The sequence below is a fragment of the Schistocerca piceifrons genome, chromosome 2 (assembly GCF_021461385.2).
Source record: "Schistocerca piceifrons isolate TAMUIC-IGC-003096 chromosome 2, iqSchPice1.1, whole genome shotgun sequence".
NCBI classification, from domain to species: Eukaryota; Metazoa; Arthropoda; class Insecta; order Orthoptera; family Acrididae; genus Schistocerca; species Schistocerca piceifrons.
In genome coordinates, this window is record NC_060139.1 from 678,129,090 (window position 1) to 678,153,016 (window position 23,927).

Sequence of the window (23,927 nt, forward strand, 5' to 3'; positions counted from 1 at the left end):
TGACGTGAATGACACTGAAACAAAAGATCAGTGTGACTAGAAAGTTACTGAGAATGATCGTATTTGTGATACATCTAACTTCGACTCTTCTTCATCGAATGATACTGCAGATTGACAAAAACCTTTCCCAGAGCATCTCAGAATTGTGATTATTGAAAAGCGTAGTGAAGTACGGTATATCAAAACAAGGAGGGACCTTCTGAATCTACAGAAAGACAAGGTTAACACACTAGCGGAACACGTCATTGTTTGATTACGTCGTGGTTTTACTCGCATTTGAACAAGACTAAATAATTAACTAAATGGCTGCTATACTCACCACCAACGAAAGAAACTACACTGTTCTTTCTGCCGATTATTTGCCTCTGAGAGCCATACTAAATAAATAAATTTATTTCTGGCTTCCGACAGTGATAGAATTTGAATCCAAAGATATTAAACCATGAGCAGTCGTCTGAACATCTATCAAATTTAGAAAAATGGAAAACACTCGCTATGGACTTGAAGCTTAATAAAATCACTGACAAAGATGATCAGAAGATTGTCAATGATAAGACAAAGAAATGGAGAAGCATTTTACATCGCCCTTTAGATATTACAATATTTTCAGCTCTGCAGAATCTTGTTTTATGCGGTCATCATGAATATTTTTCGTCAGAAAACAATGGAAATTTCTTATAATTAGTGAAACTAATGGCGGAATATGATCCAGTATTGTAAGAACAATGTTTAAAACTTCAACAGTCCGCTGCTACGCCCAAGAGAGTTTTGCCAAAAGGGATAAAAAATGCATTTATTTTGTTTTGGGTGAACATATTAAGGAAAAAATCGTTGCCGATATAAAAAAGTTAAATATTACGGAATAATTTTTGACAACACTTCCGATGAGAGCAGAAATGAATTTATTTTGTTTTGGGTGAACATGTTAAGGAAAAAATCATTGCCGATATAAAAAAGTTAAATATTACGGAATAATTTTTGACAATACTTCCGATGAGAGCAGAACTGACCAAATGAATGAAAGAATTAGGTAAGTCCATATAGAAGACAAAACTGTGGAAGTTCGAGAATCCTTAGTTTTTGTATGTCACGAAAGACTGCACAGGATATGTCAAAAGATATTCAACAGCAGCTGGAGGAAGATGGGCTGGATACTGCGTTGTGCAGGGCTCATTGTTATGACAAGGCCGCGTCAATGTCATCTGTACATGGAGGAGCACAACGGAAAATTCAAGATGTCAGTCCAAAAGCTCTGTTCAGTCCCTGTGCTAATCATTCCTTAAATCGTTGTGGAGTTCGTGCACAATCATGTGTCCCCTCAAGGATCACCTGTTTTGGAATTGTAGAGAAGCTATATTCATTCTTCTCGTCTTCTATATCCAGGCGGGAATTACTTCTCGGAGGGGGGGGGGGACGAGAAAAAGTTTGAAACGACTGTCTGGTACTCGCTGGAGTGCTCATTATGGTTCAGTTGAAGCAATAAATGAAAACGTGGAAACAACCGTGAGCACTTTGGAAGATTTGGCAGGTCCATCCAAAGCAAACGTTGATACTAGATCTGCAACAAGCTTGCTGCTTTTAGCTATATGTGATCTTATCTTTTTGACCTACATCAACTTTTGGCACACGATAATGGAGGAAGTAAATGTAGTTCAAATGGTTCAAATGGCTCTGAGCACTATGCGACTTAAAAATGGTTCAAATGGCTCTGAGCACTATGGGACTTGACATCTTAGGTCATCAGACCCCTAGGACTTAGAACTACTTAAACCTAACTAACCTAAGGACATCACACACATCCATGCCCGAGGCAGGATTCGAACCTGCGACCGTAGCGGTCGCTCGGCTCCAGACCGAAGCGCCTAGAGCCGCTCGGCCACTACGGCCGGCTATGCGACTTAACTTCTGAGGTCACCAGTCGCCTAGAACGTAGAACTAATTAAACCTAACTAGCCTAAGGACATCACACACATCCATGCCCGAGGCAGTATTCGAACCTGCGACCGTAGCGGTCGCTCGGCTCCAGACTGTAGCGCCTAGAACCGCACGGACACTCCGGCCGGCGCAAATGTAGTGAAAAAATATCTAGTCTCCAAAAATGGCTGGATGGACGCGCCAACTTAAAATCTCTGAATGATTGTTTACTGCCGGAACGACCTACAATTACAGACAATACTGTTACTTTTGCGACTACAAATACAATGATATGGACATCAGCACTGAACGACGAGGAAGAACAGAGATAAATAAAGGCGGAATAGCTTATGACGCTGGATCGGTTATTCGAAAAGTTCGTCGATCAGTGTTTGAATACATAGGCCGAGTTATACAAGATCTGTCGCAACGATACACGGCCATGAAGGAAAACACCAAAATTTTCCAAATTGTTGAAAGAGAGTTTGAGCTTGAAGCTTCTGATGATACCGTGGGTGTAGCGCTGGAGAATATGGTAGAAATTTACGATGTTGAGGGGCAGGTGCCGCAAGAATTACAAAGGTATCGTAGGCATCTACGTGCAACCGATACGAAATGGACGTTGCTGCTAGATGGGCATCCCAAGACATCCTTCAATTTATAATTAAATGGGACTTCAGTGACCCTGTACATCACTTATTATACAACACTTCTTCATAATTTGTGTCTCAGACGTATCATGCGAGAGCCGTTTTTCTAAACTGAAACTAATAACAAATTACCTTCGCTCTACAATGAACCAAGAACCACTAACCAAACTGTCCATTTTATCAACTGAAAGAAAAATTTCCAACGCAGCAGATTTCAAAGACGTACGGAGAATTTCAGTACAACAAAGTCTCGCAAACATGTACTGTAATAATATCAATAATATCTACTATCCCATACTAAGGGTATGAAACTAATTGATATTGTAATTGTACAAGCTTTGTTTCCAGATATTAAAATAAAAGGTAATGTCCTTATTCCATTCTTTATTATTTCTTTACACTCTACCTGGTAGTTGTTGTGCTAAATTCTAATTCGTAATACAATTACTAGAGCGTAGAGCACACGCATTAACAACAGTTGATTTTTTTTATCAGCCGTTACATCTGTATTAGTAATTTTTTACAAAATGTACACTACAAATACATCAGTTTCGCCAAACACATTAGTTTCGCCACCCTGGGCCTCCAACGGGCTTAGTTCGCCACTGGTAGGTAATTAATCCCACGCTTACTGCTTATGTACCATGTAATATTTAACAGTAAGTTCCAGTTTATTATTAATTACAGCATTTGTTATTTATTTTATTTTACCTGAATACCTGTGACGAACAGATCAAACTTGAGTTTTGGTGTAGCTCGCACATTTTAAAATATGGTAACAGTTGCTTAATTACTAAGTAGTAAGTAGTTTCCATTTTCTGTTATCTTTAATTTCAACATGTCGTAATTTTTGTTAATCTCCCCGTTTCCCTACAAATTAAGCATAAGGGCGCCCCTGTGAATCACGAACAGTTTTATTGTTAAAATTTTGAATCATACGTTCCGAGAAGAATCTGGCAACAATGACAACATATAATCTACACTTCGCGAAATGGTCACGACAGAAAATGAGAGGCCGGCCAGTGTGGCCAAGCGGCTCTAGGCGCTTCAGTCTGGAACCGCGCGACCGCTATGACGCAGGTTCGAATCCTGCCTCGGGCATGGATGTGTGTGATGTCGTTAGGTTAGTTCTAAGTTATAGGGGACTGATGACTTCAGATGTTAAGTCCCATAGTGCTCAGAGGCATTTGAACAATTTTTGAAAATGAGAGATACTCAAATTCAGGCGAATGCACCTTTCGTTAACGGAGCAAGAGGAGAAGGGGGGGGGGGATGTTAGTGGCACCTGTAGTACTCTCCGCGAAACACCGTGTAATGGTTTGAGAATTATAGATGTAAATGTAGATGTAGACACCATACATGCTCGTATATTACAACGCAGTGGCAGATTCCTGTACGAAATCAGTACCAGAAATCGTATTTTTCCGATGTCGAAACATCTATTAGCATGTTTCAGATGTTTCCTGTCGGAGTTGTTACTACGCTGTGTAACTGGCTCCAAGAACTCGCCAACGAGGCGGAACCATCGGAAATCGGATGACGAAAAGGTTGTCGCTCGTTAAATGTGTGTGAGCGTCCGTTACAGCAAATGAAACGGGGAGTGGAACGTACGGAGGGCGCCGGGTAAATAATTGAGTCTACCTGTAATCAATATGCGAACGCGCGTCCGATGTGCGCATGCGCGCAGGCAGGTGTGTCAGCGAGCGCGCCAGTTGCCGGCAGTCACGGCGTGCTGCCTGTGGGACGCGTTGTCAACAACGGCAGGCGCTGCGTCCACCAGTAAGTACCGCTGCCGCGCGCACGCGGCGATATTGTTGTGACTGCCAACAACGTGTGGTCACACATCTGAAAAGCCTCCACCCTTTATTATCCGAAAAGCTATGTCTATGTCAAGCACTGGATATAATAATACATAAATATCTAACACAACGAAAATTATTTACTGATTTTTGTTGTTGTTGTCTTTTGTTTCTCTTTTGTACTATAAGATCTCTGGAAGTGTGCAATAGTTGCTTCTATCTTAGCAACCTCGAACGACGACACACTATGTGTGCATCTATGAAAATGGCTACCAAATCAAAGAATTCTTTTCTTAGTATTAATACTAGGACACAGCAGTAATACTTTGAACTCGTATGACTCTAAAAATAGGACTCCAACCAGAAACACACTTTATATGAAAAAAAGTTTGTGAAACATCAATGTATATTTTCTAGCGCAACAAATAAGTCCTTGATGAGTGCAATAAATTTAAGAAGGGAAGAGTCTTCAACAAAATGTAACGACACCTTAGCCGTTTTAGCGTGTTCATTTTAGCTTCATTGTTTTTTTTTTACCGTTTTAACTTATGTGTCTTTAATTTGTGTGTGTTTAAACATCTTCCAGTAACTGATGACCTTTTGCATTAATTTAATTGTGGCGAGACTGTTGATGAATGAAGTCCCAATGATTCTTTTTGTACAAAAGCCCTATTGTAATCAGTTATTATGAAGTCTGGACCATCAAAGCAATAATCACCATTATCATCTTCTAGTGACATTACTGCATACATGGTTCATGGGCGAATATTGCCAGAACTTTGGGGGAAAGAAAAACTAAACACTACTCATAGGTTCAGGGGAGAATTAAAGATTGTGATCTGTAGTAAGATCTCTGACATGAAGGTGACTGATGTGACTAGAGAAGACACTGTCACCGAAAACGAGCAACAGAACAGCCGGAACAAACCATTCACAGTGGAACTGCTGTCTGCAAACCTGTGGGTATAAAGAAGATACTTCAGTGGTGCAAGGAACAGTGTATTGACGACCGAAAAATAGAAACATGCAACGTATCTGCTTTTACATCTTTTACTACACCAACTTCTTTTTTATGTATGAACAATACCAAGGGAAATGTGTAGTCCGAAATGCCTCATTCCAACGGCTAAGAATTATTGATGTTTGAGATACTATGTTATCTTTAGCGGATTCTGTAAACAAAGCATACGACACTACTTGAGATGATCATTTTTTCCTATAGCGCAAACATTATTGCCAATAAGGAACATTAGAACATCTCCATCCATAAAGATGAAATAATACATCTTTAGCATCCATGATCTCTGAATCTGAACACCATCGTGTCATTTTGGTTCACATTATAAAAACAGTTTTTGTTACATTATCATTCTCATCCATACTGCATGAAGAACTTTATTTGCGAGGTATATGTTACATGGGCAGACATAAACCTTGTGTATATTGGAGAGGTCTGGAGAGTGTGAGTACCACCTCACTTTGTTGGTAAGGCCTCAATGAATGGTTTACCGTTGCCTTTTCCAACTTGCAGATAACAAGTAAAGTAACTGTGTCTTTTGGACCGCTGTGTTCAGGGTTTCTGGCGTGTGTTGTTTTGATTTTAAGGATGAGTACTGAAGTTCTGAGAAAGTTGGTTAACGATAAATTAGCTGTTGCTGTCAAGAATCATAATGGAGGATGTCAAGCATAATGTCTTCATCCGACAGATCACATCAGCAGTATCTTATGGCCTTACTCTCTCAAGACACGGCAGAAGTTCCTGAAACCTAACACATGGACGTTTTTGAAATTAAATTAGGGTTAGGATCTCTTCTTCCTTAAAAAGCTCAAAATATCTTGTGAATTCGCTAATTATCGTCTATATTCAAGGCAAAGTGAGACAAATTATGACTCCACAAAATAAGGACTGTAAAACGTTTCTATAAATACAAAAATGTCTTTTACAGGAAATTCCCAATAATGCAAATATATTCTGTAATTAATGTATATATTGCAGGTCATTTATGGGACAGTCGATTTATTATGTTATTCTTCTTGAGTTGATAATTTCTGTTAATTATATTTGTTAAAATTACAATTACTGCTAAAATTGAGTGTGACAATTTGCAATCAGACATTCTAATTAAAGTTATACACTTCAGTGTAGGATATGCAGCAAACTGAAATTAAAGGGTTAGGTGTGTCGTCTGGAGGAATACAACAGATGCACGTAATAACTGATTTGCACATGATTTTGAGGAGACGATGATTTAGAGCTTCTATAATTTTTTCTTGCGGTAGCGTTCTCGTTTCCCGCGCACGGGGTCCCGGGTTCGATTCCTGGCAGGGTCTGGGATTTTCCCTGCCTCGAGATGACTGATTTGCACATGATTTTGAGGAGACGATGATTTAGAGCTTCTATAATTTTTTCTTGCGGTAGCGTTCTCGTTTCCCGCGCACGGGGTCCCGGGTTCGATTCCTGGCGGGGTCAGGGATTTTCCCTGCCTCGAGATGACTGGGTGTTGTTGTGTTGGCTTCATCATCATTCATCCCCATTACGGTCTGAGGAAGGCAATGGCAAACCACCTCCGCTACGACCTTGCCTAGTCGGCGGTGCGGGTCTCCCGCATCGTCCACCTACGCTCCTCGGAGTATGGGACCTCATCATCAATTTTTTGGAAAATCATTGTTCTCTCATATGTTTATTGTCACTACGTTAAGCAACAAGTTTCGGTATGAAACAGACTATCCTCAGGTACAATGTGACATCTTAATCAGAAGCATAACAAATCATAACTATTAACAAGCATCATGCCATAAATCAACCTGATAATTCAACTAAAATTATGGAGCGATACTGCAGACAGTAGACCTGAGGCGAAGCACATGGCCACAGATATACTGTGGGCTGTATGTGCTTCACAACTATAGTTGAATTAACATGTTGCTTTATGGAATGAAGCTTGTTCAAATGTGTGTGAAATCTTATGGGACTTAACTGCTAAGGTCATCAGTCCCTAAGCTTACACACTACTTAACCTAAGTTATCCTAAGGACATACACACACACCCACGTCCGAGGGAGGACTCGAACCTCCTTCGGGACCAGCCGCACAGTCCATGACTGCAGCGCCTTAATGATGCTTGTTAATAGTTATGATTTGTTGTATATCTGATTGAGATGTCACATTATATCTGAGGATGGTAGGTTTCTTACCGGAACTAATTGTTTATTTAGTGTATAATATAGGTGTGGCAAGCCATGATTTTCCTGTAAATGCTTTTATCTTCACATGAATTATACATTTTGGAGTGTAGCTAAATGTTCAGCTGTTTGCAGCATCAGTTCTACATCTACTTCTAATACTTTAATCTGATGTATTGAAACAAAAACAGCTAACCTCTTTATACCATAGTCTAAGATTTAAAAACAAAATGACCCACACTCTATTAATTATAAACTCAGGATTACTCTCCCGGGTATTAGTTGTTAATGACTTTTGAGAGAAATGGTAGATTGGCGAACGGAGACGTGCTGGAATGCTACAGTGTGTCGGTGTCGGGTGTCCCAAGGCTTCGGCGTTGCATCAGCGAGACGAAGCATCTGTAAACAACTTATGTTACTTGCTTGTATGCTGCAACCAGGCCATGACAGGTACTTACAGTACATCCACTGTTGCCATCACTTTCTTCCTTCTGAGAAGGAAGACTTATTTCTGGAGGACCTTGCATCAGTAAATAGATCTCTATATTTCACTACTAAACACAATTGGCGAATCTGGCCTGTTGTGAGTTTTACAACAGACAAAATCTTCCTAGGAAAAATGTTGCAAGGAAGTACAGTATCTGACAAATCCCGATTGCGGAATTGACCACTAGATGTCACGAGATGTAGGCGACGCAGATTAGAAGGAGGCGGGGAGTGTTGCGATGCCAGGAGAGACACAGTAACAGCAGCAAAGGTCGTCAGGAGGGTTCAGTGACTTCGAACGTAAACTAGCCACTGGATGTCATCTGAGTAACAGCTCCATCAGGGACATATTAGTCATTCTAAAGCCGTTCAAGTCGACTGTTTATGTTGAAATTATGAAATCGAAACGCGAAGGAAGAACCACACCCAAACCAAGACCAGGGAAAACTCATGTACCGACGGACAGGGACTGTCGAACATTGCGAAAGATAGCTGGAAAAAATCACATGAAATCAGCAGCAGTGGCTCGAGAGTTCCCAAGTGCTACCAGGAACACAATTAATGTGCATAGTTTGCAAGATTTGGGTACAGTGTTCGAGCAGCTCCATGTAAGCCACACATTTTTGTAGTCAATGCTAAGCGACGTGATGTCTGAGGAGGTGCAAAGAGTGACGCCATCGGACAGTGGACACCTGGAAACGAGTAACTGGGAGTGATGACAGACACCCTGTGGCAGTCCAATGGAAGGGCTGAGGTTTGGCAAATTCCTGGAGAACGTTACCTCCCGTTATGCGTAGTGCCGACAGTGAAGTACAGGGGAGGTGTTTATCGGTTTCCTTATTGTGCTTAAGAAAACGCTAGATGTGGAAGGACTAGAACACATTTTACAGCATAGTGTGCACCGTACAGAAGAGGAACAGTAAGGAGACGATTATTGTTTGTAACAGCGTTACAATGCATCCTCTTATAAAGCAGACGCTGTAAGGGAATGGTTTGCTAACAATAACGCTCCTGAAATGGGCGATCTGCACAGAGTCTTCACCTGAACTCAATGGAACAACAATGGGATGAGTTAGAACATCGGCTTCGTTCCAGAAGGCACTATTCTCTCTGGTTTCACCTCTTGTCGGAACATGTTCTGCAATTGCTCCACAGACATTCAGACACCCCACTGAAAGTGTCCCCAGCAGATTTCAAGCCATCGTAAAGGTGAAGCATGGACACACCTCATATTAACGTACAGTAATAGGTGTCCGGATATTTTTGATCAGACAGTGTATATATGTTACGTCATTCCGTTACATAGATGACGTAATATGGCTGCAGTGAAGTTCCAGATCTTTTCCTTCATTGGTCTGTTAGCAAAGGAGCTCACTCAACTTGAGCAAATCCATTTTCAGTATCTTATACTAGACAGGATGTCTCCCCTAATATTCGTAGGGCACATTTTCTCGGGTGTTTCGCTAGATATCGCCAATTTAGCTTTTACATTATGTAACTGGAGTAGGCTCTCAAATAGTGCTCGCCACACGTTTCAGGTTATGCGCCTAGTGGGTTTGTTCAGATGTTCAAATGTGTGTGAAATCTTACGGGACTTAACTGCTAAGGTCATCAGTCCCTAAGCTTACACACTACTTAACCTAAATTATCCTAAGGACAAACACACACACCCATGCCCGAGGGAGGACTCGAATCTCCGCCGGGACCAGCCGCACAGTCCATGACTGCAGCGCCTCAGACCGCTGGCTAATCCCGCGCGGCCCTAGTGGGTTTGTCTCCAATTAAAAAAATAAATAAATAAATAAAGTGGACTATCACGTGCACATTCGAGAGAGAGTGCCAGATTAGTGTAACTCATATTTGTTTTGTCGATATATATTAACAGGAATAGTAAAACAAAACAGGGAGAATGACCAATACTTCAACAGCACCCGTGTAGCGTTGCTGCAAGGAAGTAGCAGACGGTGCGAGGCAAGGCAGCGTGCGAGTATCCTATTACGGATAGAGAATGAGACGAGACAGCACTAAGGAAGGTACTTATAATTCTTGGTTCCCTGTTGATACTAAACTACAACTATCATTTTCTTTGCTTTTCACTCCTGTTCTGCTTTCCTGTTCTCCTTGGCATTATGACCTCTTTGGATCGAAAAACATCCGTGTTTTGGATATATTAGTGTGTGACTGCTGTCATTCTTTTCTAAATGTCTGTGTTCTATTTGATACACTGGACTCGCATTCGGGAGGATGACAGTTCAATCCCGCGTCCAGTCATCCTGATTTAGGTTTCCCGTGATTTCACTAAATCGCTCCAGGTACATGCCGGGATGGTTCCTTTGAAAGGGCACGGCCGACTTCCTTCTCCATCCTTCCCTAATCCGATGAGACCGATGACCTCGCTGTCTGCTCTCCTCCCCCAAATACCCCAACACTCTATTTGATCTTCGAATGGTTCAAATGGCTCTAAGCACTATGAGACTTAACATCTGAGGTCATCAGTCCCCTAGACTTAGAACTAATTAAACCTAACTAACCTAAGGACATCACACACATCCATGCCCGAGGCAGGATTCGAACCTGCGACCGTAGCGGTCACGCGGTTCCAGACTGAAGCGCCTAGAAATGCACGGCCACATCGGCCGGCTTCTCCGTTTAGACTTAGTGTTTAAGTGTATTGGGAACTCGAGGTTAATCAGGAGGCTGTGACCAAAATTGTCTTTGTTTTGATACGCACTTACATTGTATGCGGTTAAATCGTTTAGGTCGATATATTATATCCATTTTTGTTGTTGTTAAAGTCAATCTTGCAGCCGATCTAGTAGATGTAGCCGTCTACTGTTCGATTTTGTCCTTCACATTAGAGCAGGAAGGGGCCATGTATTGTCTCTCATAATACACCTTTCTTCTCATAGAGCTTTACTTTATAACTACACTATGTGATCAAAAGTATCTGGACACCTATCTGAAAATGACTTACAAGTTCGTGGCACCCTCCATCGGTATTGCTGGAATTCAATATGGTGTTGGCCCACACTTAGCCTTGATGACAGCCTCCACTCTCGCAGGCATACGTTCAGTCAGATGCTGGAAGGTCTCTTGGGGAATGGCAGCCCATTCTTCACGGCGTGCTGCACTGACAGGTACTGATGTCGGTCGATGAGGCCAAGCACGATGTCAGCGTTCCAAAACATCCCAGAGGTGTTCTATATGATTCTGGTCAGGACTCTGTGCAAGCTAGTCCATTACAGGGGTGTTATTGTCGTGTAACCACTCCCCGTGCATCATGAACAGGTGCTCGATCATGTTGAAAAATGCAGTCGCCGTCCCCGAATTGCTCTTCAACAGTGGGAAGCAAGAAGGTGCTTAAAACATCAATGTAGGCCTGTGCTGTGATAGTGCCACGCAAAACAAAAATGGGTACAAGCCCCCTTCATTGCAAACACGACCGCACCATAACACCACCGCTTACGAATTTTACTGTTGGCACTACACACCCTGGCAGATGACGTTCGCCCGGCATTCGCCATATCCACACTGTGCCATCGGATCGCCACATTGTGTACCGTGATTCGCCACTCCACACAAGGTTTTTCCACTGTTCAGTCGTCCAATGTTTGCGCCTCTTATACCAAGCGAGGTGTCGTTGGGCATTTACTGGCGTGATGTGTGACTTATGAACAGGCGCTCGACCAAGAAAGCCAAGTTTTCTCTCCTCCCGCCTAACTGTCATAGTACTTGCTGTGGATCCTGATGCAGTTTGAAGTTCCTGTGTGGTGGTCTGGCTAGATGTCTGCCTATTACACATTACGGCCCTCTTCAACTATCGGAGGTCTCTGTCAGTCAACAAACGAGGTCGTCTTGTACGCTTTTGTACTGTACTTGTCCCTTCACTTTTCCACTTCACTTTCACATCGGAAACAGTAGATCTAGGGATGTTTAGGAGTGTGGAAGTCTCGCGTATAGACATATGACACAAAAGACACCCAATCACCTGACCACGTTCGAAGTCCGTAAGTTCTGCAGAGCGCCCCATTCTGCTCTCTCACGATGTCTAATGACTACTGAGTTCTCTGATATGGAGTACCTGACAGTAGGTGGTAGCACAATGCACACAGTATGAAAAACGTGTGTTTTGGGGGGGGGGGGTGTCCGGATACTTTTGATCACATAGCCGACAACAGTTTAGATACGATGCCGACTTCAGAAGCAGAAGTTGAAACTTCAAAAGCAAAAGTTGAAAAGATTAAAAACATATCAAATCAGAATACTAATAAAAAATGATCTCCTCTGTTTGGATTGTTTTTATTCTAAAATACATTGTTATGTATAAAGATTTAACAATGTTGTAGTTCAAGAAAGCTAAAAATTGCTGCTATGTAACACTAAAGACAATATAACAAAGAAAATTTAGTCCAATGTGACTAAAATAATTGGCCCAGTGTCAGTATGCTGTGAAGCTCACATGAGCTAGAAAGAACAACTGCGACATAGCTGTTGTTCAGGGTGACAGGTGATGGGAGAAGGTTAATAAATCATCTGTTGCTCAGGGTTACAGGTCATAAATTGCGACAGAAGTACCATAGTCTCAATACTCTGATATTGGGACAGAATTGACGTCCTAGCTGTTTCCACAGACATTCTATTGGAGACAGACCTGGGGATCTCGCTGACCACAGGAGTACCTGAGAATTACATACACTGTTGATAGACACATTTGCCATACGTGGATGAGCATTGTCGTGTTGAAAAATGTCATCCCGACACTATTGTATGAGAGGTAACATATGCGGACGCTAGATAGCTGTGACGTACTAGTGTGCAGTCACAGTTCCTTCGATCACTAACAGCCATGACGATAGTACCCAATGGCTTCTGTTGTGTACATAGTTCCGCGTAGTCAGCGCGTACACAACTTTCCCACTAGAACGCGCCCCGCTAAGCACAACAGTGCAGGCGCAACGCTCGTCCGTCTCCGCACTACGAGATGTGAACGCCCGAGGTATTATAACGAGTGTACAGACCTCGGATTAGTCAGTCTGCATTAGTCTGTAGTCAAGTTTCAGTCTGTGCCTAATAAGATTACCATATTCCTGTACATAGCCATGAAGATAAATGAATAGACACTTTTGTCAAGTATCAGAGATATGTGAGAATAAGATTAACGTACCAAGACCAAAGGAACTTCAGACTGTCAACTGTAAAAAGCATCCAGAATCAAGTTACGTAATGTCTATCCTTTTTATTATTTTAATAAATGTGTGTGAAAATTAATCAAGTTCTGTTTAAAGTTGGTCACCGTCAATCTGCTACTCTAAGCGTGCAAGTGGCATTTCTATTGTCTGACCTAACGGCAGAAGATAAACACGCCACGATAAGACCACGAGACATATTGCTGACACTCGCCTACTTCGTTAGAGCGACAAGTCAAATAATCTGATGGTGTGTGTACCGAAGGTCTTACAGTACGCACACCACAGCTTCTCACACCATTATACCACGAGTAACACGGTTGTGCCTCTCCAAAACATTGTAAGAACGGGACGTTTTTCCAAGTCGACTCCATACTTGCTGACGATGTTCATTCGTGGTTCTTCAGAACCGCAATTCATCGCTAAACCCAATCTAGTGTCATTAGTCAGCTATCCATGCTACCCAGACACCACTCCAAACACAGCTGTTACATTGTAGTGTTAATGGTAGCCTACGCATTGAACGGTAACTCCCTAGTCCGGCTGCCACTAGTATCCGACTGATTGTGCAAGATGGCACGGAATTCCGTAGTGAGTCCGTTACTTGCTCTCGGATGGCAGGTGCAGATGTGAACGGGTTAAGATATGCTCGGTGCAAAATGCAATGATTCTCCCTTGTGGTGGTCAGACGTGGTCTCCCGGAACTTTGGATTGTGCGCCTTCCCTCATGTTCGTATGCAGTAGAACACATGTCAAATATCTGGGTATTGCACCGTTGTACACGCCGGAGGAATGGAGACGCTACAATGAGGTCCCTATAAAAGTCTGTCAGGTGCTGATAACGCTGCCTTATACGAATGTGCGGCATCTCCGTCCTTCACAGCGATCATTCACTCTCCTTATTTACCCTACCAGGGTTCGTAACAACACTAAGCACGAACAGTACTAACGTACTCTAGTTACTGTTTTACCTGTCACATATAATTGCTAAATCACCAATATACCTGTCGGTGGTGTGTACGTGTACAAAGTTACAGTGACAGCTGACCATGTCTGCTGTGTGCTTTAATTTTTTCCTCATGCATTGCAGTTTGCGGGAGAAAATTCAGAAAATTCCAAACACTATTAGCCCTGTATATGTACTGGATGTGCTTCAAGAAATATTTTGCTGACATCAGTCTCTAATCGTCCCTTACGATCTTCAAAGTTTTCCTCAAGCTCGCTGGTTGGCTTCTCATACAGCATTCAGCTCTAGTCGTTACTGTAGTTTATCTGATTCATGGTTCGACGTAAAAGAATATCGTCCTTGCCGCTACAGCTCCTTGAGAAATTTTGCTATTTAGTCTCTTAAATAATGACGTTTTGTTGTTTACTGGAAATTAATAAGTAACGATAGAAGTTAAATTATTTAAAAGGTGCATATGTTCGTAGCGTTTTTCCGTAAGTTCATTAAACATAGATACAGAGCCACACATAATAGAGATTTCAGTCATCAACAGTATATTTTCCTTCACTATTTGCAAGTCTGCCACTGCTAGGATAACTTTACGATTATGCGACTGTAGAATTCACGTGGTTTTGAAGCGAAGAACTCGTCGAACCATCCTCGGGGCGCAATTTCATTTGGAAAGGAAGTTCCCTGAAGACTGTTCGACAGAGAACGGAAAAGGTGAATGTAGGAGGGCGCAAGATCAGGTGAATAAGGTGGGTGCGGAATAACTTCCAACCCAATTCCTTTATAGTGTTCTTTCTCTGTGTAGCAGAGTGCGGGCGAGTGTTATCGTGTAGCAGCATTACGTAGCCTTGCTGGTCGTAGTTCTTGGATTGCCTCTGCAAGATGTCTCAGTTGTTGATAATAAATGTCCGCAGTGGCGGTTTCACCTCGGAGAAGCAATTCGTAGTACATCACACCGTAGCTGTTCCACCAGGTGCATAACATTAACATTCGTGGATGCGCGCAGGTCTTTTTACGGGGAGTTGCTGCTTTGTTTCGAGTTCAAGCATTCCTTTTTTTTCCTTATGCTAAAAAAAGACACGAATTGTCGTCACCAGTAACGATACGGGGTGTTGTTCACGAACCAACTGACGACGAGCAAGCAAAGACGCACATATGGCTATCCGCCGTTTTTTGTGATTTTGGCTTAGAGCATGCGGTGCCTATAAACCCGATTTTTCAACCTTCCCCACCGTATGACGTCGATTATCAAACCCCGAAGGTCTTCCTGAACGTGGACAGTCGCTATTAACAAAACGATCCTCCTTAAAACGAGAAAACAATTTAATTGCCGTGCTCTATCCCCAATGAAATTATCCCCACACACAGCACAAATGTTTCTGACCGCCTCCGCTGCTGTCAACGGGCGAGGTGGCGCATTAGTTAGCACACTGGACTCGCATTCGGGAGGACGATGGTTCAAACCCGCGTCCGTGCATCCTGATTTAGGTTTTCAGTTATTTCCCTAAATAGCTTCAGGCAAATACCGGGATAGTTCCTTTGAAAGGGCACGGCCGATTTCCTTCCCCTTCCTTCTGTAATCCGAGCTTCTGCTCCGTCTCTAACGACCTCGTTGTCGACGGGACGTTAAACAGTATTCTCCTCCCTCCGCTGCTGTCACTCCGCTATCGATCTCCAACAGCAGAATATGTCAGAAATGTTCCAATTCATCCACTTAGTACTCCATTTTCTAGCGTCCACAGCTCCACTCACTATCTCCAAATAACAAAATGATGATTTGTAAACTCAAATAACAGTGAACTACAGATAAAAAACAATCGATAAATAAACCTATAGCAACCGGAATACTAAAATACAAACAAAAACGCTACGAACTTGTGCATCAACCTAAAATATCAGTGTGAAAATTATAACGATGACGACAACACAAATGCAGAAATTCAACTTGAAAGAGAGGACATAATTATTTCCTACTCCAAGGAAGTAACTGGTGGAGTCAGGCAAATATCCAACGCACTTTTTTTTAACATTTCATTCCTCCATATTGGGGGCGGGTTATCAACTGCCGTAATGGAACTTTTCAGCTTACATGATTTTTAAAACTTGCAGCAATATTTACGATTTTAAAAAGAGTTTACAATAACACGTTAAAATAAAAAGAATTGTTCATCTAATGTCTGTGTCTAGCATGGGAACAAGTAGCTTGGCCCTAGTAAATTGGTAGATGAGTGGGTAGATGGGAACTGAATTAAAACAGATGGGAGTTTCATTGGAGCTTTGCGGAAGTTTGTAAAGTTGTATGTGGCTACTGTGGAAGTTATACGCGGGCTGGGTGATAAGAGGTGTGGAATGGAAGGTGGAGGAGTAGGTGAGAAAGGGAGGTGAGATTTCTGTACAGCTTTCTGGATCAGTAAGCGGGAATCGGTAAAGTTACCTTGGAAAAGGAAGGTGAAGAGAAGGTGGTACGGCAGTGGCCTAGCTTGGCTGTGAAGCGGAAACACTAGAAGGGTTCCTTGATCAAATTCACGGGACGTGTAAGATTTTCGGAAGTGTTTTTGGAATTTAAGGAGAATTTGAAAAATAATTAACCGGTAAAGAATACGTGCAGCGGAAAGTAGGCAGATGCAGAATGCGATTCTGTTATCAAGCTTGAAGTTCAAGTACGTATAGGGAGCGGTAAAAGTTGGGAGGAGCAGATATTCAAGCAACGTCGGCGAAGGCAAGGGGAGTTTGACAGACGGTGAAAGGGTGTAATTCTCTTTTTGGGCCGGTTAATAGGTAGTTAGCAGCTACGCAAAGAGAGATCTGGCGAAACTCCGCACACTTTGTTCCTCCATAAGATCCATAGCGCTGCAGACAACGTCGCTCAGATTGATGCCGTGTTTATTGACTTCAGGAAGACATATGACACCGTCCCGCACTGCCGTTTAGTGAAAAGAAATACGAGCTTACTGAATATCGGACCAATCTGAGACTGGATTCAAGACTCCCTTGCAGGTAGAACTAAACACGTCACTCTTAAATGAACAACAACGACAAATGTAAAAGTAATTTACAAGTACCCAAAGGAAATGTGGTAGGAGCGTTGCTAACAGTGTATATAAATGATCTAGTAGAATGCGTCGAAAGCTCTTCAGGACAGTTCGCAAACGACGCGGTTATCTGTAAAAAAAAAAAAAAAAAAAAAAAAAAAAAAAAAAAAAAAAAAACGTAGCCACGCCACAAGACGTGTCAATTTACAAAAATGACAGAGGCTCTGGCAGCTGACCCTGAACGTAAATAAATGTAAAACACTGGGCAGGCATAGGAAAAGAAATCCACTATTGTGCAACTACACTACTGATGACAAATTTCTGGAAATAGAACCTACCCGTAAAGTGTCTAGGAGTAACATAAATCAGACATTAGGAAAATCAGATGCCAGACTGAGATTCAAAGGAAACGTAACTCATCCACGAAGGAAGTGGCTTACAAGGCGCTTGTTCGACCGATTTTGAAATACTATTCCTCAGTCTGGGATTCGTACCAGGTAGAGTGTTAGAAGAGAAAGAGAAGATCCGACGAAGAGCGGCGGCCTTCTTCCCGGGATCTTTTAGTCGGCGCGAGAGCGTTACAGAGCTGCCCAACGTACTTCAGTGGCAGACGTTACAAGAGAGGGGTTGTGCATCACGAAGAGACTTACTATCGAAATTTCGAGAAAACACTTTCCGGGAAGAGTCAGACAGCATATTACTACCTCCAACAGTCATGGACTGTGCGGCTGGTCCCGGCGGAGGTTCGAGTCCTCCCTCGGGCATGGGTGTGTGTGTTTGTCCTTAGGATAATTTAGGTTAAATAGTGTGTAAGCTTAGGGACTGATGACTTTAGCAGTTAAGTCCCATAAGATTTCACACACATTTGAACATTTTTTTGAACTTCCTCCAAAATACACCTCGCGGACAGACCACGACGGGGAAATTCGAGAGATTAGGGCCAATACGTAGGCTGATCGACAATTTTTCTTCCCACGCGCCTTTCACCTGTGGAACAGAGAAGGAAATATTAGATTTTGGTACCAGAAGTCCCCTCCGCCACACACCTTTAAGTGGATTGGTGCATATGATGCGGATGTATATCTAGTACTTTTATTAATTTTAATAATTAGCAGCCTCAGTTGCACCGTTTACCTAGAATTTTCCTAGGTTTCAGTCGGAATAACTCAGCCTTCTTCAGAATAACAGTAACTACCTTTTGTCCATAGTGGACATCGTCAAGCTAAAACTACAAATCCATAAATTATCGTCAGACTGTAAAAACTTATCTGTAACTGCCTCGTCCCCACTTCGCGACCGCGATGCGGCAGCCACGAGCGCTGTACTGTAACTATGGACAAACGGTAGTTACTATTATTCTGAACAGGGTTGGGTTATCCCGACTGAAACCTAGGTAAATTCTAGGTAAACTCTGCGGCTGTTGATTATTAAAATTAAAATTAATATTTATACAGTTGCTGACAGGGCCGCGAAATGTTAAAGATATTTAAGTAGTAGTTTAAGTCTGTTGTGTGCATTTTATTGGAGAGTTAATAAGTGGGATTTCCACGTTAGATTGATTAGACGTCCCATCAGCTGTTCAGCTAGGGAAACCATGTGTATGACCGGAGGGGTTTTCAACGCGCCGTCGCACCGAACGCAAGTTTGCTAACCACTACATCACCTCTGTGCTCCCAGGCTAGTTTGTGGTAGAAAGTTAATCCCAAGTATATAAGTCTTTTACTAAACTGGATGGATAGTTGTATATGATGAGGTGAACGGCTGAAAACACGGATGGCTACTGCCTTAGTTTTGGGGTTACTTGATTGCTAGATGCGATAGATTGCATCATGACGATAAACTATTAAGGTGTGTTCAAGAGATCCGTAGGATGACTGAAAGTTTGGATGGACGGCAAGAAGGAAGGTATTGTCGATGTAATGGAGCGGGTAAAATGAGGAAATGGCTAGAGCATGGGCAAGAAGGTATGGTAGCGGGGATAGCACGAATCTTTGGTGTACTGTTGCGGATGGGTGCGGTGTGCGGGTTTGGGTATGGTTGATAGTATCTAGGGATGGACGCTGAAATAGAAATTGGGCAGTTAGGGGGATATAGTAGATAGGAAGTGCGTAGATTTGGAAAACAAATAAGAGACCGAGAAATCATATACGATCGTAGTTGGTGGCTGCAGCGCACAACTTAAAATAGTTTTTGTTGCAGCACCCACGTAATCTCAATCTACTACCACTGATAAGGTACAAATCGGGGATCTGGAAGTAGAAGTTGCCAGTAAAAAAACCATTTACCCAGATAATCAGATTTATTTTATTTGACTCGAGGTCAGTGCTGCTTTTAACAAAACTCTACACAACTTTATTGCTACCAGGCCTAACACAAGTACGTAAGAATCGCTCCACTTGCACTAAAGGAATTTATAAAAACTTGCATTGATGTGTCGGCAACTGGGCCAACACCTTGTAGATCGAGATGGCTGAAAATGCACGCTAGGCTAACGCAGACGGGCGTGAAGTACTGGAACAGGCTACGTAATTAATGCTATGAAGAAAAGTACGTAGCTGGATTAATACTTATCTTTAATCAATCATTGTGGTACATCGCTCTTGACTATACACAAGAGACTTTAATTACAATCACTGTAAGGCTAATGGCGCCTTGCTAGTTCGTAGCCATTAACTTAGCTGAAGGCTATTCTGTCTCTCGGCTAATGAGAGAGAAAGGCTTCGTACATCTAGTCGCTAGCTAGGTCGTCCGTACAACTGGGGCGAGTCCTTGTTCGTATCACGAGACCTGCCTTGTGGTGGCGCTAGGTCTGCGATTACACAGTGGCGACACGCGGGTCCGACATGTACTAAATGGACCGCGGCCGATTTAAACTACCACCTAGCAAGTGTGGTGTCTGGCGGTGACACCACATGCATTAGTGCACCCAATTTATAATAAGCATTTGGCTTCCAACCAAGTCTAACACGCACATCGCCTACTAAGATGATGTAAATTTGTCATTTTTCCAAGGCATTAAACTAGCCGTACATTGTAACTACAAAATCTGAAAAACTTTCATAAAGCATGGAAACAATAAAAAATTGAAAACAGGCAATAAAAAACTTTCAGAATGCTAAATAAGAAACAGAAACACTTCTTAAACCCAGTGACAATGAACAGTGACAGAACCACGAGTTATAATAATTGCGTACGTAATGCCCGCAGTACCACTCATAATATAAAACAAAAAATATTTTTTTCTTCTGGCGGGGAAGCTATAACCATTACAGTTAAAACACAACCAGTGCCAGACAGTTCCCCAACGTCCCAGAAAGAGTAAATGATGCTTGGTAGTTTAAATAAAAAGTTAGCTGAGGTCAATCTTCCAATCACCGTTCATCGAAACATACACTCTGCCTTGGTAGAAAAGAAAGCACAATGCTTTTTGTTTTAAAATGTTTCTCGCCAGAATAAATTTTCTGCAGTGCCCTACTCGCTGTGTGGTAATTGCAGAAGACACCTGCTAGCGTTGTACGAGTAGCTGCTCCCAGTATGCCATTAGCCGAACCTTCGGAGTACTGCTTGTTCTTGCTGAGATCTTAGATGCGCAGTACCGAGCGCGTCTGCTCCAATAGTGCCTCATGTTGACAGAAGACAGACAACGATATCGGGCTTCACATCCAGTATAAGAAAACCACAACTGTGCTCTATCGCACACTTGTATCATGGCTGGTAGTGGCACCCAAAGCCACTAAGCGAGGAACATGGCGCTGAGAGCGAGTCTGCGCACGGAGTCCGGGACAGACGAGGCGGCAGCGCCCTCTAGCGGGACGCTATAGCACTCGTTGCTAGGTAACAACGCGCAAGAAACAATAGAGGGAAGACCTCTATAGGTATTATGCACGAAATGTTACGCAGTTGCGAATATGGACAACCATCAGCTGTATAATGGAATGACGGCAATGAAAATTTATGCCGGACTGGGACTCGAACCCAGATTTCCAGCTTATAGCGAGCAGTCGCCTTACCATTTTTATTTTTTTTATTTTTTTTTAAATTTGTACCGGCCCGAGAATCTAAACCGGGTCAGCTGCTTACTAGACAGTTGCTCTGATCACGAAGTGTGAGGCAACAGACAAAAAAGGGAAGAAGGTGTGAGAAGACTTGCAGGCAACTGCGCAGGCAGAGTGGGCAGGGTTTAACATGCGACGCCTGGCCACCGTGTCCCCGGCATTCTACCGGGAAGAAGCGCCCAAAAGGAGGGTAGAAGCCAAAGAGGAGGGGACAGTGGAGTCGGTGGAATGACCAGCATGCTCTGGTATGGTGCGTAAAAGAAAGGAGGCCATGCGCTTACTCCACTGTGGGTTACGATATAGAAAGTAGCGCGGAGAGTCTCCGATGTCAGCAGGACGAGACAGGAGTGTCGTCCGCGTGTGGCGCCATCCAGCTGAGCGGGGCTGACATAAAGATCGCGTGTAGGTAACTGGCAAAGAACGCGCGGTACCGCGGTCGGTGCTCCACTTCATTGTGGGCTGTTTGTAAGTACTGCCACAAGTCAACGCGTGATTTGTCGCCATCATTGTACATGTAGGTGATCGTCCACCCCTTGACCCTTACAATCGCATGATTTTTGGTGGCGGGGAAATAAGAATCCTCAGGATGGATAAATGTCCATGGGGCAGTCGAATCCGGCAGAACGCAGAGGTAACAGGCAACGAACTGTCGACAAAGTTTCCAGACGTCGCTGGTGGCAACACAAGTCAGTTGGTGGGCATCGTCATCCGTGAGGTGGCAAATGGAACAAAGCGCAGAGTCCGTTAGTCCGATGGCGTGAAGACGTTGATTTGTGGCGAATTTTCCACATACGACGTGGTACCATGTTACCCGGACTTTAGAGGGAATGCTGGTAGATATGACGCCAAACCGTGAACCACCGCTCGATGGATGTCTGAGTTCGACGTTGTTGCTGGATATGTAACGAAGCAGTGTGGTGTAAAAATCTTTAGGTCGAGGAGAACGCGTGTCCAGAAATATGCGTCAGATGGTGCTTCATGTGTCCGACTGGTACTGATGGCGTTATGGCCGCGGGCATAAGAATTTCCAGCACGCTACGCATAAAGGAGAGGCCGCCGTTACACTGCTTGTGCGTTGTGGACATTTACAAGGACGCCGCTTGGAGTTGCACATTGACAAGGCCGAGGCTTCCCGCTCGGGAGGGGGTGAGTTATCGTTTCGTAACGGACCTTAAAGAGCGTCCAACCAATAGTTGATGACAATGGAATTACCTGTGCGATGTGGACCATTCTGGACGCCACAAGTTGATAGAGGTATTGGACATGTAAAGAATAGAGTCGGCGGAGGAGATTTTGTCGCACCTCCGTGCGGATAATTTGGGGTGCACGCCGAAAGTTGATGGCAGCGGAGCGGCGCACGATGGAGGTGAAAATGTTACCAAGGTATCGTAATTATTGCTGTACGCATGGGAGAGGTGCCAAGTCGTCGTGTGAGAGGACATCGCCGTGGGTTTAGCCACATTCATGTTACTGCCCGCTGCGGTTCCGTACGTTGATATCAAATCAAGCACCGTTTGTGTTTCATTCCGTGAGCGGACCAAGAGGAGGAGGTCCTCTGCATACGCACGACACCGAAAACTGTGCAGTCGCAAAGTGAGACCAGAAAGGTGGCTCGTCAGACTCCCGATGAGTGGCTCCAGGTTTATGACATAGAGTAGGGCCGAAAGTAGGCAAACTTGCTTGCCGGATCGTCGCTGGTCCCGCCACACGGCCATTGACGTGAATCAGCTATTTGGCGGTGCAGTACAGGCGCCGGATGACATCGATAAAGGAGGGTGGAAAACCTATGCGGCTCATTACTGAGAACAGAAAACGATGCCGCACCTTGTCGACTGCGTTGTCCAAATCAACGGCAACCACCGCGGCGCGGAGTCTGCACGTCGCTGCCATTGCAATTAAATCACGACATTCTCCTGTGGCCGTTTGTATCTTAACTGAGCTACCCCGAGTTGTCTGTTCCGGGGATAGAATGCTAGGAAGCCGTGTCCACGGTATACTTATCATGAAGAAGTAGCAGAAAAGGCAGCACTTTGTTACCAAAAACTTTGAAACAAATATCCTGGTTGGAGATCTGTGATGTTTTAGGGATATTGGATATTCTTCGTACCATGACATGGGCCCACTCATTCAAGCTACTGCAAACGTGAGCTGGGATGTATATTTCAACGTTCTTGGTGACAAAGTGCTGCCTTTTCTGCTACCTCTTCATGATAAGTATGCTCTGGACTCTCCCGAATTCTAAGATGACTACAGCCGTGAACACAGCTGCGTGCATACATTCCTGGTTTGACAAACATTTAGGCACTCCATCGCACATCGACTGTTTAGCTACATCACCCGATCCTAATCCCACGGAGAATTTTTGGGACTAATTGCAACGGCGGGTGAAAAACAGCAGTCAACATCTGCACAGTTTTGTAGTTCTGCGGGATATTATCGTCAATGAGTGGCTTCAGCTGCAAACTGTATGCCTGAAGAAACATGTGGAATCTCTGCCTCCGCTAACTGAGGCCATTATCAAGCCTAGAGGCGGTTCTACTCCACATTAGCGGCATGTGTCCTGGGGGTGACCAACTCTTTGTCCGATCTACACACTTATAGAACCTGAAGATACTCGTAAATTCTAAAACAATTCTACAGCTGATGGACAAATAATATGGAAACAGC

At 43.4% G+C, this 23,927-nt stretch overlaps 1 protein-coding gene across 1 annotated transcript in view; it reads left to right on the forward strand.

Annotated features, from left to right (window-relative positions):
• The first annotated feature begins 4,289 nt into the window (after positions 1-4,289).
• The window catches only part of LOC124776492 (cyclin-dependent kinase-like 5), a 349,628-nt gene continuing 329,990 nt past the window's right edge, over positions 4,290-23,927 (forward strand). Inside the window, exon 1 of the mRNA XM_047251507.1 lies at positions 4,290-4,343. The gene's annotated coding sequence lies outside the window, so the exon portion shown is untranslated. The remainder of the gene's footprint in view (positions 4,344-23,927) is intronic.